This window comes from Geotrypetes seraphini, chromosome 1 (genome assembly GCF_902459505.1).
Source record: "Geotrypetes seraphini chromosome 1, aGeoSer1.1, whole genome shotgun sequence".
Lineage (NCBI taxonomy): Eukaryota > Metazoa > Chordata > Amphibia > Gymnophiona > Dermophiidae > Geotrypetes > Geotrypetes seraphini.
In genome coordinates this window covers 126,671,033-126,685,102 of record NC_047084.1, presented here as the reverse complement: position 1 = coordinate 126,685,102, position 14,070 = coordinate 126,671,033, and the positions used below count along the sequence as shown (strand labels likewise).

General features: G+C 44.2%; 1 protein-coding gene across 3 annotated transcripts in view; it reads right to left on the bottom strand.

Moving 5' to 3' along the window:
• Nucleotides 1-14,070, bottom strand: part of USP53 (ubiquitin specific peptidase 53) — a 262,672-nt gene that overhangs the window by 26,138 nt on the left and 222,464 nt on the right. The gene's annotated exons all lie outside the window — the stretch shown is intronic.

Genomic DNA, 14,070 nt, shown 5'->3' with positions numbered 1-14,070 from the left:
GTTACGATAAGTAACTGTGCTTTATCCTAGGACAAGCAGGCAACATATTCTCACATGTTAGATTCCCTAGCTTACTGCAGTGGGATGGAGGGAAATTTGGCCATTAAGAGAATAAATTTTGTAATACTGCTTGGCCAAAGTAACCATCCCATCTGGAAAAAGATTCCAGACAGTAGTGAGACGAGAACGTGTGAACTGAGAACATAAGAACATAAGAAATGCCATCTCCGGATCAGACCTTCGGTCCATCAAGTCCGGCGATCCGCACACGCGGAGGCCCTACCAGGTGTACACCTGTCGTAATTTATAGTCCACCATATCCTTACATGCCTCTCTTAAGGAGATATGCATCTAGTTTGCTCTTGAAGCCTAGGACGGTCGATTCCGCAATAATCTCATCTGGGAGGGCATTCCAGGTGTCAACCACTCTCTGAGTGAAGCAGAACTTCCTGACATTAGTCCTGAACCTGTCCCCCCTTAGCTTCATTTCATGTCCTCTTGTCCGTGTCAAATTGGACAATGTAAATAATCTTCTCTGCTCTATTTTGTCGATTCCTTTCAGTATTTTGAAGGTCTCGATCATATCCCCACGCAGTCTCCTTTTCTCAAGGGAGAATAATCCTAGTGTTATAAGTCTGTCCTCGTATTCCAGTTTTTCCATACCCTTCACCAGTTTTGTTGCTCGTCTCTGCACCCTCTCCAGCAGTTTTATATCCTTCTTTAGGTAGGGAGACCAAGTAGCTGCTTTGCAGGTTGTATCTATGGGAGTGGAACTTAAGAAAGCAACTGAAAAGCAGCCATAGCTCGGACCTTATGTGGTGTTACATGACCCCCGAGCTGCAGTCCAGCCTGAGCATAGTAAAAGGAAATACAGGCCACAAGCCATGTGGAAAAATTTCTCTTGGTTACAGGTTGGCCCAACCAGTTAGAATAAAAGGAGATGGTGGCTTAGTCCTTTGGAAGTAATAAGCCAAGGCTCATTTACAATCTAAGGTACGAAGAGCTGTTTCTCCAGGGTGAGAATGAGGCTTTGGAAAGAAAACTGGAAGCACAATGGATTGTGAAATTCCATGACTACTTTCGGCAAGGTGGTAAGATTCATTTGATTTTGTAAAATTAGATTCTAGATCTGTACCTGAATGCGAAATTCTTACTTGTAGCTGTCACACAACCATTTAGATGATGTATTATCTATTACCATATTTTTCAGACCATAAGACACACTTTTTCCACCCCCAAAAAGGAGGTGGAAAAGGGGGGTGCATCTTATGGTCCAAATATACTGCGCCCCCCCCACCCCGGTATCTTTTTTAGTGTTGGTCCAGTGCGGTCTCCGGGATGGCCGCCTGTGTCTTTAGAAGAGAGACGCAGGAGCGCAACCTTTGCACTTCCTGCTTGGTCCCGCGCCGCTCTGTGATTGGTTGCAGTAAATTACTGCAATCAATCACAGAGCGGCACGGGACCAGGCAGGAAGCGCAAAGGTCGTGCTCCTGTGTCACTCTTCCAAAGACACAGGCGGCCGTCCTGGAGACCACGCTGGACCAACACTGAAAAAAGATACCGGGGGGGGGGGGGTGCTTCTGGAACTTCGGGCGGCTGCGGGCGGTTTCAGGTGGCTGCGGGTGGCTTCAGGCTTTGGGTGGCTGTGGACGGCTTCGGGTGGCTTAGGACTTCTGGCGGCTGTGGGCAGCTTTGGGAGGCGGGCTTCCCAGAACCAGACCACCAGAGGCACTTACATGTAGAGGAGGAAAAAAGGAGAAGAAAATTCTGAACCAAATTTTTTTTTCTTGGTTTTTCCTTTTTTACAAGTGGGTGCGTCTTATGGTCCGAAAAATGTGATACTTTATTTTATACTCCTCCAAAGAAATGGCAAGTAGCTAAAGACGATTTCTATTAATTTCTTTTAACAAGCACACTAGCAGGCTCTTATAATCTGGCTGGAGACATTAATATCCATCTTGAACAGGAAGATTACCCTGAGGTCAAAGATTTATATTCCTTTCTAACTTCACTAGGGTTTTTTAAACCTGTTCCAACATTAACTCACCAAAAGGGTCATCATTTAGATTTAGTGACCTTTTCTTTTAAAAATTTAACTTCATCAAAAATAAATTTTAAACAAGCCTCTTGGACGGACTCTATTTGGGCAGATCATCGGTTATGTAATTTAGACTTGGGATGAAAAACAAACAAACTCGGTCGGGCGTTCAAAAACTATAAATAAGAAAACCAAGATGAGTAGAAGATTTGTAAATCAGATTGAATATTGGTCTCACTATGAATTAAAATCTAATAGTTTTGATACTGTTGAAAATTTTGTAGCCGATTGGACAGATTTTAATTTAAAGACATTAGATACAATGGCGCCTTTATACAAGCAAGAGTACTATTCAAATTCTACTGCCTACTATTTAAAACCATAAATGGAGACAGCCCAGCCTACCTAAACAACCGCCTAATCCAAACTACCTCAACCAGACATAGGAGAACCCACAAACCGTTCACATATCCCCCAATCAGAAACATCAAATGAAAAATATTGTACGATGGCCTTCTAGCCACACAAGCAGCAAAACTAGACTATCAACTCTCCAATTTACCGATAACAACCCCAGACTACAAATCGTTCAGAAAAGAAATAAAAACCATCCTATTCAAGAAATCCTGGAAGACAAACTAACAGCGCAAGCCTCGTCCCAATTCTCTGAAGCAACCCGCTCTACTCTTCAATTCCTCTGGAAATGGCCAGATAACTCCTTTTCTAAACCGCCTTGAACCACAAGGTAATGGCGGAATAGAAATCACTAATGTAATGTAATGTAAAACCTCGTTTAAGAAAACAAAAACCTATAAACATCTGGTTTGATGAAGAATTATTACTGTTTAAAAGGGAACTACAAAAAACGGAAAAAACTTGGTTAAAAACAGGCAAGGATGAGGACAAGGTGAGTTGGAGAAATAGATTAAAACAATATAAAACATTGATTACTGATAAACGAGCTAATTATTATTCAAACAAAATTGGAACTATAAATACTAATATTAGAGAATTATTTAAAGTGATAGAAACATAGAAACATAGAAGATGACGGCAGAAAAGGGCTACAGCCCATCAAGTCTGCCCACTCTGCTTACCCACCCCCTGTCTATGCCCTAATGACCCAATTTCCTTCTCTTGACCCTCGTAGGGATCCCACATGGGTATCCCATTTATTCTTAAAGTCTGGCACGCTGTCTGCCTCGATCACCTGCACTGGAAGCTTGTTCCAATGATCAACCACTCTCTTTGTGAAGAAATACTTTCTGGTGTCGCCATGAAATTTTCCGCCCCTGAGTTTGAGCGGGTGCCCTCTTGTGGCCGAGGGTCCCTTGAGAAAGAAAATATCATCTTCCACTTCGACACGTCCCGTGAGGTACTTAAATGTTTCGATCATGTCTCCCCTCTTCCTACGTTCCTCAAGAGTGTAGAGCTGCAATTTGTTCAGTCTCTCTTCGTACGAGAGACCCTTGAGCCCCGAGATCATCCTGGTGGCCGTCCGTTGAACCGATTCAATTCTGCGCACATCTTCACTGTAATGTGGCCTCCATATTTGCACACAGTACTCCAGATGAGGTCTCACCATGGCCCTATACAACGGCATTATGACTTCAGGCTTTCGGCTGACGAAACTTCTATTGATACAACCCAATATCTGCCTTGCCTTAGATGAAGCCTTCTCCACTTGATTGGCAGTTTTCATGTCTGCACTGATGATTACTCCTAAATTTCATTCTGCTGAAGTCCTAATTAAAGTTTCTCTGTTCAAGAAGTACGTCCTGCATGGATTTCCGCTTCCGAGGTGCATGACCTTACATTTCTTAGCATTGAAGCCTAGCTGCCAGGTTGAGGACCAACTTTCCAATGTAAGCAGGTCCTGCGCCATATAATTCTGTAAACTGCATTCACTTACTATATTACATAGTTTGGCGTCATCGGCGAATAGTGTTATTTTACCTTGAAGCCCTTGAGTCAGATCCCCTATGAATATGTTGAAAAGGAGTGGACCCAGGACCGAGCCCTGCGACACTCCACTGGTCACCTCTGATGTTTTAGAGAGGGTACCATTAACCACCACCCTCTGAAGTCTGCCACTCAGCCAATCATTGACCCATGCAGTTAGTGTCTCTCCTAACCCCATCGATTCCATCTTGCTTAGCAGCCTGCGGTGTGGGACACTATCAAAAGCTTTACTGAAGTCCAGGTACACGACGTCCAAAGACTCTCCCAAGTCCAACTTTCTTGTTACCCAGTCAAAGAAGCTGATGAGATTGGATTGGCAGGACCTACCCTTGGTGAATCCATGCTGACTGGGATCCTGAAGATTCCCTTCATTCAAGATCGTGTCCAATTTGCTTTTAATTAGTGTTTCCATGAGTTTGCACACTATTGATGTGAGACTCACCGGTCTATAATTCGCAGCCTCTGCCCTGCAACCCTTTTTATGCAGAGGCACGACATTAGCTAATTTCCAGTCCAGAGGAACTTTCCCCTTACTTAGGAAGAGATTGAATAGCTCAACCAACGGTTTCGCCAGGACATCGCTCAATTCTCTGAGCACTCTTGGGTGCAATTTGTTTGGTCCCATGGCTTTGTTCACCTTGAGTCTTGCCAGTTCACTGTAAACTTCACCTGGTGTGAACTCAAAATTCTGAAACGGGTCTTCTGTGCTTTGTGTTGCCTTCAACTGCGGACCGTGTCCCGGTGCCTCACAGGTGAAGACTGATCAGAAGTATTCATTCAGTAGTTCAGCTTTATCGGAATCTGCTTCCACGTAACTTCCGTCCGGTCTTCTAAGGCGTACTATCCCGCCTGTGTTCCTTTTTCTGTCACTAATATACCTGAAGAAGGATTTGTCCTCCTTTTTAATGTTTTTTGCCAGAATTTCTTCCACTCGAAGTTTTGCCTCCCTAACTGCCATTTTGACCGCTGTAGACCTGGTCCTATATTCTACTTTTGCCTCTCTTTTCTCCATGCGCTTGTAGGAGAGAAACGCTTTTTTCTTCTCCTTAATGAGGTGCGAGATCTCCACGGTGAACCATTGGGGTTTATTGTTTCTTTGTCGTTTATTTACTGATTTTATGAAGCGGCTAGTTGCTTCATGTATGGTTGATTTCAGTGTTAACCACTTAGCTTCTACATCATCGGTCTCCGCTTGGTCCTGCAGTGTCTGATGGACGAAATCTCCCATGCGTGCGAAGTCTGTGCCCCGGAAATTGAGTACCTTTGTTTTCGTGTTTGATCTAGGGAAGCCTTTCCTAAGGTTGAACCATACTATGTTGTGGTCGCTGGAGGCTAGCGTATCTCCTACTGAGACCTCTGAGACGCTTTCCCCGTTGGTGAGTACCAGGTCGAGGATCGCCTGGGTCCTAGTGGGCTCCGTTACCATTTGTTTGAGACGTGCTCCCTTTATGGAGGTTAAGAGCCTCCTGCTACCGCTGGTTGTCGCTGAAAATGAGTTCCAGTCTGCATCAGGCATATTGAAGTCCCCTAGCAGTACAGCTTCTCCTCGTAGAGTGATATTCTCTATGTCTTCAATTAATTCTGCGTCCATGTCTTCCAGTTGTCTTGGGGTCTGTATACCACACCTAGATATAGGCATTTTTCTCTGCCTCTTTACCCAGAGGGACTCCCCGGTGTACTTGACATCTGTGATCCTGGTGGTTTTGATGTCCTCTTTAATGTATAGAGCTACCCCCCCTCCTAACCTGCCCTCTCTGTCCTGACGAAGTAGATTGTAGCCCGGTAAATAACTTGTTTCATATAGAATAAAAAAAATGTTCTAAGAAGGAATGTCCTCCTTCTGCTAATGATCTCGCTGATTTTTTATATAAAAAAATTGCCAATCCTAGAGCAACTTTATTACCATTAAATAATGAAGTTCCCTATATACATTACATTAGTGATTTCTATTCCACCATTACCTTGTGGTTCAAGGCGGATTACATAAGAATTGTCATGATATATACCACGTATCAACAAGGGATCAAAGAGGAAAAAATTAAGAACCTGTGTGGCTCACTGCAGAGGTTAAGGAAACGATCAGAGACAAAAAAGCCTCGTTTAAGGAATGGAAAAGATCAAAAACAGACAAAAACTGGAATAAGCTTAAACACATCAACGCAGGTGCCATAAGGCGGTAAAAGGGGCCAAACGAGACTACGAGGAAAAAAATAACAAAGGAGGCTAAAAACTTCAAGCCGTTCTTTCTATATATTAAAGGGAAACGACCCGCGAAGGAAGCGGTGGGACCGCTGGATGACCAAGGAACAAAGGGAGCGCTAAAGGAGGGCAAAGCAATCACAGACAGACTTAACACGTTTTTTACATCTGTATTTACCGAAGAGGATATACACAGCATACCGGAACCCATCACGAGGATTAAAAACTGGCTGGAGCATAGGAAACAGAGATTGGGGGCAAATGGACAATACTTGGACTGGAAGGGTGCCGCAGGGCTTGGTGCTTGGACCCATGCTCTTCAACATCTTTATAAACTATCTGGACATAGGTACGACGAGCGAGGTGATTAAATTTGCGGACGATACGAACTTATTCAGAGTAGTGATGACGCAGGGGGACTGCGAAGATCTGCAACGTGACATAATCAGGCTCGAGGAATGGGCATCGATATGGCAGATGAGGTTCAACATGGACAAGTGTAAAGTGATGCATGTTGGTACCAAAAATCTCATGCACGAATACAGGATGTCCGTGGCAGTACTTGGAGAGACCTCCCAGGAAAGAGACTTGGGAGTTCTGATCGACAAGTCGATGAAGACGTCCACGCAAGGTGCTGTGGTGGCGGCGGCGAAAAGGGCGAACAGAATGCTAGGAATGATAAAGAAGGGCATCACGAACTGATCGGAAAAGGTTATCATGCCAAGCCGAGCCATGGTGCGCCCTCACCTGTAGTACTGCGTCCAGCACTGGTCACCATACATGAAGAAGGACACAGTACTACTCAAAAGGGTCCAGAGAAGAGCAACTAAGATGGTTAAGGGGCTGGAGGAGTTGCCGTACAGCAAAAGATTAGAGAAACTGGGCCTCTTCTCCCTCGAGCAGAGGAGATTGAGAGGGGACATGATTGAAACATTCAAGGTGCTGAAGGGAATAGACTTAATAGATAAGGACAGGTTGTTCACCCTCTCCAAGGTAGGGAGAACGAGAGGGCACTCTCTAAAGTTAAAAGGGGATAGATTTAATTCGAACATAAGGAAGTTCTTCTTCACCCAGAGTGGTGGAAAACTGGAATGCTCTTCTGGAGTCTGTCTTAGGGGAAAACACCCTCCAGGGATTCAGGACAAAGTTAGACAAGTTCCTGCTGAACCGGAATGTACGCAGGTAGGGCTAGTCTGAGTTAGGGTGATGGTCTTTGACCAGAGGGCCACTGCTTCCGATAATCGCCAGGGTCCACTATAAATGCGCCTGTTTAACTTTCAAAATCCTATATGGTATCCTCCCTCCCTTTATCCCTCTTTCTTGGAATTCCTCAAACCCTAATAAGTTTCAAGTTTCAAGTTTATTAGGATTTTATATACCGCCTATCAAGGTTATCTAAGCGGTTTTTACAATCAGGTACTCAAGCATTTTCCCTCTCTGTCCCGGTGGGCTCACAATCTATCTAACGTACCTGGGGCTATGGAGGATGAAGTGACTTGCCCAGGATCACAAGGAGCAGTGCGGGGTTTGAACCCACAACCCCAGGGTGCTGAGGCTGTAGATCCAACCACTGCGCCACACACTCCTCCTACACCTCCTATACCACCACACCACCAGATCCTCCCAGAAATTAAAACTATCCTTCCCCTCGCTAAAAGGCATTTCCCACACAGGAAAGCTAGGGACCTCCCTCCACTTCAAAATCACTGAGCTCTGGAACAACCTTACCTCCCCTCTTCGGAACCTGAGCTCTCTCCAAGTTTTCCGCAAACATCTGAAAACCTGGCTTTTCTCAAAAAATGCAAGTCTCCCTCCAACTTAGGAATCAAGGAAACTCATATCTTGCAATCCCAAGTCCTGTAAATTTTCTTCCCACTTCTACCTCTAACCCTCTGTTGTAGTTCCTTCCTATTTCTCCTACTGTAAACCGCGTCGAGCTCTACGAACGTGGAGATGATGCGATATACAAACCTAAGGATTAGATTAGATTAGATTACTGGATTAGTAGATTAGTTCAATATTTAATATTATTTTCTGATTCTAGATCCTCTGTGTTCATCCCACGCTTCTTTGAACTCAGTCACCGTTTTCCTCTCCACCACCTCCCTTGGGAGTGCATTTCAGGCATCTACCACCCTTTCTGTAAAGTAGAATTTCCTAACATTGCTCTTGAATCTACCACCCCTCAACATCAAATCACGTCCTCTGGTTTTACCATTTTCCTTTCTTTGGAAAATATTTTGTTCTACGTTAATACCCTTCAAGTATTTGAACGTCTGAATCATTTCTCCCCTGTCCCTCCTTTCCTCTAGGGTATACATCAGGGCTTCCTGTCTCTCCTCATACGTCTTCTGGCGCAAGCCTCCTATCATTTCCGTCACCCTCCTCTGGACCACTTCAAGACCTTCTTACGTCCTTCGCCAGATACGGTCTCCAAAACTGAACACAATACTCCAAGTGGGGCCTTACCAACGACCTGTACAGGGGTATCAACAAATGCTAGGAAGTTCTTTTTTACCCAGAGGGTGGTTGACACATGGAACGCGCTTCCGGAGGTTGTGATAGGCCAGAGCACATTACAGGGGTTCAAGGAAGGTTTAGATAGGTTCCTAAAGGATAAGGGGATTGAGGGGTACAGATAGAAGTAGAGGTAGGTTATAGAAATGGTCAGGAACCACTTCACAGGTCATAGACCTGATGGGCCGCTGCGGGAGCGGACCGCTGGGTGCGATGGAACTCTGGTCTGACCCAGTGGAGGCAACTTCTTATGTTCTTCCTTCTACTGGCTACGGCTCTCTTTATACAGCCCAGCATCCTTCTGGCTGCAGCCACCACCTTGTCACACTGTTTTTTCGCCTTTAGATCTTCGGACACTATCACCCCAAGGTCCCTCTCCCAGTCCGTGCATATCAGCTTCTCACCTCTCAGCTTATATGGTTCCTTCCAATTATTAATCCTCAAATGCATTACTCTGCATTTCTTTGCATTGAATTTTAGTTGCCAGGCATTAGACCATTCCTCTAACTTTTGCAGATCCTTTTTCATATTTTCCACTCCCTCTTCGGTATCTACTCTGTTTCAAATCTTGGTATCATCTGCAAAAAGGCACACTTTTCCTTCTAACCCTTCAGCGATGTCACTCACAAACATATTGAATAGGATCGGCCCCAGCACCGAACCCTGAGGGACCCCACTACTCACCTTTCCTTCCTCCGAGCGACTTCCATTAACCACCATCCTCTGGCGTCTGTCTGACAGCCAGTTTCTAACTCAGTTCACCACTTTGGTTCCTAACTTCAGCCCTTCAAGTTTGTTCAAGAGCCTCCTATTAGGAACCGTATCAAAGGCTTTGCTGAAATCTAAGTAAATTACATCTAGCATATGTCCTCGATCCAGCTCTCTGGTCACCCAATCAAAAAATTCAATCAGGTTCGTTTGGTACGATTTACCTTTTGTAAAGCCATGTCGCCTCAGATCCTGTAACCCAGGGGTAGGGACCTCCGGTCCTCGAGAGCCTTATTCCAGTCAGGTTTTCAGGATTTCCCCAATGAATATGCATGAGATCTATGTGCATGCACTGCTTTCAATGCATATTCATTGGGGAAATCCTGAAAACCCGACTGGAATACGGCTCTCGAGGACTGGAGTTCCCTACCCCTGCTGTAACCCATTAGATTCAAGGAAGTACACTAATCTTTCTTTCAGCAACACTTCCATTATTTTTCCAACAACCGAAGTGAGGCTCACCGGCCTGTAGTTTCCTGCTTCATCCCTGTGACCACTTTTGTATCCTTCTCCAGCACCAAAGCTCAAATGAATCGATCTTCTTTCTGTCTTGTTTCCGTAGTGTCCAGATTTCGCATCCATAACTGACCACTGAGAAAATGAGTGCATGGACAAGTCTGATCTTCGTTTGGAGTGTTACCTCCTTGCCTTTGAATACTTTGTTGAGAGCCTTCATTGAAGAGTGACCAAGTGCTATTCTGTAGAGTATTTTCTCCCTGCTAGTTTCTTCTTTGTTTATAAAAGAGCCCAGGAGATTGAAATCCTTTACAACTTCTATTCTACTGCTGTCAAGCTCAAAATTTTCATCGTTTCCCATGTTCATGATCTTCGTCTTATGTTCCGTTCTAATCCCATGTTATGATTTTCAGCTTTGACTTTTCTCAGTAGATACAGCATGTCTTCTTTGCTGCCGGTGATGAGTGTTGAATCTGCATAGCACAGGTTGTTTATATTTCGGACACCAACTTTGAAACAGACACTCTCTTCTTCCTAATTTGCTTTTCTGAAAATGTTCTCACTGTACAGGTTGAACAGGTAATGTGTCAAGATACATCCTTGCCTGACGCCACGTTTTATTGGAAACCAATCAGTTTTGGTTCTCACTGCACCTTCTTGATTTTCATATAGGCTATCAGCTGAGTTGTATATTTGGTCATTCCATTTACCGTATTTTCACGCATATAACGCGCGCGTTATACATGAATTTACAAACCGTACATAACCATGCGCGTTATACGTGTGAGCGCGTTTTACAATTTTTTTTTTACATTCTGATCCGGCATTCCCCCTGCGAACCGGCATCCTCCCCTCCCCGCTCGCGTCACCTCCCTCCCCCGCGATCCTACATCCCCCCCAGCACCGCAAATACAACTCTTACCCGATTGGGCACCGGCACCAGCACCAATGCACAGCATGTGCCAGTGCCCGAAGATCCTCCCTTGTTGGTTTGGGCTGGGCCGGGCGGTGCGAGAGAGATCCTCCTTCTTTCTCTGCCGGGCTGGACTAGGCTTTGAGCAAATGCTCTCTAGCACCGCCCGGCCCAGCCCAGCCCAGCCTAAACCAACGAGGGAGGATCTTCGGGCACTGGCACATGCTGTGCATTGGTGCTGGTGCCGGTGCCCAATCGGGTAAGAGTTGTATTTGCGGTGCTGGGGGGGATGTAGGATCGTGGGGGGGGGGGGAGGATGCCGGTTCACAGGGGAAATGCCGGATCAGATTATCTCGGATCAGAGGGGGAGGGGTGGTGACGCGAGCGGGGGGGAGGATGCCGGTTCGGAGTAGGCGGGAGGAGGTATTAGCATGCGCGGTATACGCGTGTGCGTGCTATATTAACATTTTATTACATAAATTTGTGTTCCCCGCGCGGTATACCCGTGTGCGCGTTTTACACGGGTGCGCGGTATATGAGTGAAAATACGGTATATTAGAGTTCTCCATAGTTTATTGTGATCCACATAGTCAAAAGTTTTGCTGTAGTCGATGAAGCAAAGGTATAGGGGCTTTTGGTATTCTTTGCTCTTCTCCAATATCCATCCAACATTGGTAATAATGTCTGTTGTTCCTCAACCTTTTCTGAAACCAGCCTGAACTTCTGGAAGTTCTTGCCCAATGTATGATTGGAGCCTTCTTTGTATTATTTTCAGCAATATTTATATTTAACAAAATTTTAAGTTGGCTGAATCTCTTCATAAAGGCGGTTAATAAATCCCAAAAAACCCTTTATTTCTCTCTTTCCAACTCCTTGTAGAACACTACTTAAAGAAAATAAATAAATTGCCATTGGAAAGATATTTTCCTTACCAAGCAACGGTTTTATTATTTTATCCACTTGACGTGAATCTCTTATTGTACCAATGCCCAACTTCACTTAAGGCTTCATGTTTATTGCCACTGGGGAACATTTATAGCTTTAAACATAATACAGAAATGTATGGTAATTGTTCACATCATTGACATTTGCTTGTGATTTCTGGCTGACTCCCAGACTGCTTTGTTTAATATTCTGAAGCTAAGATACTTATCAACACTAGAAGAGCATGCCAGATAATTTAATATGGGAAAGGAAGTTAATTTCCTTAAAGTAAATGCTTCCTTTTAATATTAACATCTCATGAAACCAAGTGTAATAAAGTTGAATAGTTATCGCTCTCAGTAATTTATTCTGTAAAAATATACTGCAGAAATTAATTTATAACTATTCAGAAAACAAGGGAAAGCTTGGTTCTTCACCCAGGCCTTTAACAGAAGTAGTAATTATCTTGCTAAAACCACAAGGAGTGACACTGGCTGCATATACCATTCCCCTAGCTGAGAGAATATCCTAGCAGCTGAATTCATACGCAGCTTTAAATTAGTCCCTTTCCTGTCTATATGTACCATCTTTACTTACACCCTATGCTGCCCCTTTTAAATGTTTTTGTTAACATTGGAAAGTAGCAGACTATGCCAGACCTTGTATTGTTTTATTTGAATATTTTTATTGATGTAATTGTTTATTGCCTATGTTTGACTTATTCTTTGCTGTACACTGTCATGAGTGAATTCCTTCAAAAAGGCAGTACATACATGAATAAAAAATAGATGTATTGTTTATTTTAAACCATTTATATATTTGCATCTTTATCTCAGACTGACTGGCTGCTTCTTATTACAGTAAAGTGAAGTTACCACTTGTAGCGGGTACTACTACTATTTATTATTTCTATCGCGCTGAAAGGCATACGCAGCGCATACAATAGACAATCCCTGCTCAGAAGGTACTCTCCAAGAACAGTGAGACATTCTCACATATAGGCAACACTGTCCGACAGAGTGCAGAACCAATTGCTCTGGAAGCCTTTACATGCACCTTCCTACCTAATGCCCGGGACAGACAGTAACTGAAAAACTAATAGAATATAACTCTTAGGAGAGGTGGTATGTAAAATATATATCAAATGAAGCCAATACAATGGCCCGGGGAGGTCAAGTAACTGGGATGCCGAAAACTGGGAGGTGAGAAGCTGATATGCACGGACGGGGAGAGAGACCTTGGGGTCTAAAGGCAAAAAAACAGTGTGACAAGGCAGTGACTGCTGCCATAAGGATGCTGAGCTGTATAAAGAGAGGCGTAGCCAGTAGAAGGAAGAAGGTGTTGATGCCCCTGTACAGGTCATTGGTAAGGCCCCACTTGGGAGTATTGTGTTCAGTTTTGGAGACCGTATCTGGCGAAGGACATAAGAAGACTTGAAGCTATCCAGAGGAGGGCGACGAAAATGATAGGAGGCTTGCGCCAGAAGACGTATGAGGAGAGACTGGAAGCCCTGAATATGTATACCCTAGAGGAAAGGAGAGACAGGGGAGATATGATTCAGACGTTCAAATACTTGAAGGGTATTAACGTAGAACAAAATCTTTTCCAGAGAAAGGAAAATGGTAAAACCAGAGGACATAATTTGAGGTTGAGGGGTGGTAGATTCAAAGGCAATGTTAGGAAATTCTACTTTACGGAGAGGGTGGTAGATGCCTGGAATGCACTCCTGAGAGAGGTGGTGGAGAGTAAAAGTGTGACTGAGTTCAAAGAAGTGTGGGATGAACACAGAAGATCTAGAATCAGAAAATAATATTAAAAATTGAACAAAGCCAGTTCTGGGCAAACTTGCACAGTCTGTGTCTGTATTTGGCCGTTTGGTGGAGGATGGACTGGGGAGGACTTCAATGGCTGGGAGGCTGTAGATGGGCTGGAGTAGGTTTTAACAGAGATTTCAGCAGTTGGAACCCAAGCACAGTACTGGGTAGAGCTTTGGATTCTTGCCCAGAAATAGCCAAGAAGAAAAAATTTAAATTGAATCAGGTTGGGCAGACTGGATGGACTATTCGGGTCTTTATCTGCCGTCATCTATTATGTTACTATGTAACTGCTGATGCTCCTGGGAGGAAACAAAAGGGCTCAGAGTGGCCCAAAGGCCAGCTCCCAAAATAGAAGACAAAAATGAACTAAAGATAGGCAAAATACTGAAACACAAAAAAAAGGCATGAAATTAAGTATGGGAAGGCAAAAGTTTGACAAGCTGAAGAGAAAACCTGAAGACATGGCTTCTCAGCTC